The following is a 2,326-nucleotide window of genomic DNA, read 5'->3' on the forward strand; positions in this document are numbered from 1 at the left end:
CCCCCCCCCCCCCCCCCCCCCCCCCCGCCTCACTCTGTCAAAACCCCAACTCTGGGCGACCCTGGGTTTGGAAACTCCGCGGACTCCCGACGACACATCCCACTCTTCCTCTCACGCCTCTTATTTTAGTTGCAAGATCCCTCACTCCAGTTGCAGTAAAAGCCGGAAATTTTCATTTAACTACCCCCCTCTTTCTCGCCCCCCACTCGGAGCCGAGAGCCGGGGAGCTGAGAGGCTCAGAGCACAGCCGGGTCTCGGCCGCCTCCCCTCTCTCCGGAAGGCTTTAATTTGCACACTTGCTTGCCACTGCGCAGCTAGCCCCTAACCCCGCCGTCGCCACCGCCGCCGCCGCCGGGTGGGTCTCGGGCAGAGTCGGCCTCCGGAGCCCCCGCCCCCGCCCCCGCTGCTTCCCGGGCTCGGCCGCGAGCCCCGGCCGGAGCCCCGCAGCCCCCGTTCCCCCATCGAGCGGCGCGGGCGGCGCCCTCCGCAGTCCCTCCGCCCTCCGCCGCTGTGCCCACCCCTTCGCGGGAGAGAGTGCTGGTAACTCCTTCCTCTGAGCGGGTTACCTGCTCGGCGCCGCGGTGGACACGTGCGAAGGTCTGACAGACACTCGCGACCCCCTCGGGAGGCCCGACGCCGCCGGGCCCCTCAGGTAAGGAGCTGTGCCTTTGGGTGGGTGGGCTGCGGGGTGGGGGTGGGGTCCCCGGGGGAGATTTGGGAGCTTGGCCAGGGTTGGAAGCGAGGGTGTGGGTGGGGGTGACTGTGGTGGGGGGTGTAAGTCTTCGGAATCGTCTTTAGTTAACCCCTTACGAACCGAGGCAGGCTAGTTACGGGGACCGGTTTTGGGGAGCTAGAGGAATCTCTCCTAATCTGGCAAGAGGAGGACATCCCACACCAGGGACACCCCCAACACTAAGGTCCTGTGCCTGCTCCCACATAGGCGTGCGCACAAACACCCACACACTCATCAAGCGTCTTAAAGCGGAATATAAACTCCACTCGGACACTCACAATTGAATAAGCCACACTTTAGGGTTTAAAATGCACTGCCTCTGGGGACTCCATGTGGGACATTGTGTTTCTGTGCCCCACATTCATTTCCCCACTAAAGCACACTCTCCAGCTCGGGGAGGTGTGGGTGTGGCCTCCACCTACTCCACCACGAGATAAATGTTAACGCAAGCTTCTTGCTGCCACCCCCTGCGGGGGTGTTATGCACACTTACAGGAGTGCACGCAGGCGGCCAGTGCACAGGCTTGGAGCCCCACAAGGACGCACGTTTGCTTTAGTTTCCCAGTTTACTTTTATAATTTAGAATATCCGAGTTAAAACGCACACCCGGCGGTGAGCAGCTCTGAGCCCCGCAGCGCGCCGCACAGTATGCACGTGGGGCGCATCTGCGTGTGCGCACACGCGGGAGTCGTGGTCCCAGTGCGGCCTCTTGTCGCTGCGCTGGTGGCGACCCTTGCGGTGCTTGGCAGGCTTCGGGAGAGGCACATGAAGGATTTCATTGAGTGTGAAGACAGAGAGCAGAGACAGAAAGCAGAAGGAGGCGGCTGCAGCCTTTGTAGTCGCGGAGGAATGCGGAAATGTTGAAGCACTATGTCAAACTTTTTTGAAATGGGGTCAAGTCACATTCAGCCAGCGTGGGAAAGCAACAACAACAACAAAAAAAAAGTGGAGGAGAGGGGGGGAAAAGGCACTGTTGCTCCCGTTTCTCTCCGCCGGAGCCGACCGTCCGGCGAGCGAGGGGGGAGAGCCAGGGCGGGCGGTGCGGGGCCGGGCCGGGGCAGCGGGCGCAGCTCCCTGCGGGGGTGGGACGTCCGCGACGCTGCCTTAGCTGCTGAGCCTCCGGTTGGACTGGGGCGGGAGGGGGATGCCGGAGGGGCGGGCTGCGCAGCCGGCGGCTGCTACTCGGCTACCTGTGTGGCCCTAGGCCTGGCTCAGACCCCCGTGCAGGCTCTGGAGGGCTCGGTCCTTGGCTCCCCCAGGATTTGCCTTAACCTTTTTAAGGAGTTTTGAATGGAGTGAGTGTGAGGGGCTCTGCGCTCGCTACGGTCTCCAGCACACCGTGGGGATCGCGCCATTTGTTTCTTTAATTCCTGGCAGAAGGCGAGCGGGCCAGCGGTTGCGGGGCAGGTAATTCCGAGGTGTCCTGGGAATTCCAGACACGCGGCCGGCGTGGCTAAGGTCCGGCCGAGGCCGCGGCGGCCATGGGTTGGAAGCTCCCTAGGTCCTGGATTGCAACTGAATGGGGAGGGAAAGTGTGCCCCTACCCTACCCCTCCACCCCCGCACTTTGTTGTGCAGAGGGCTGGGGGGGGGGG

Source organism: Ursus maritimus, unplaced genomic scaffold, assembly GCF_017311325.1.
Source record: "Ursus maritimus isolate PB19 unplaced genomic scaffold, ASM1731132v1 scaffold_3, whole genome shotgun sequence".
NCBI classification, from domain to species: Eukaryota; Metazoa; Chordata; class Mammalia; order Carnivora; family Ursidae; genus Ursus; species Ursus maritimus.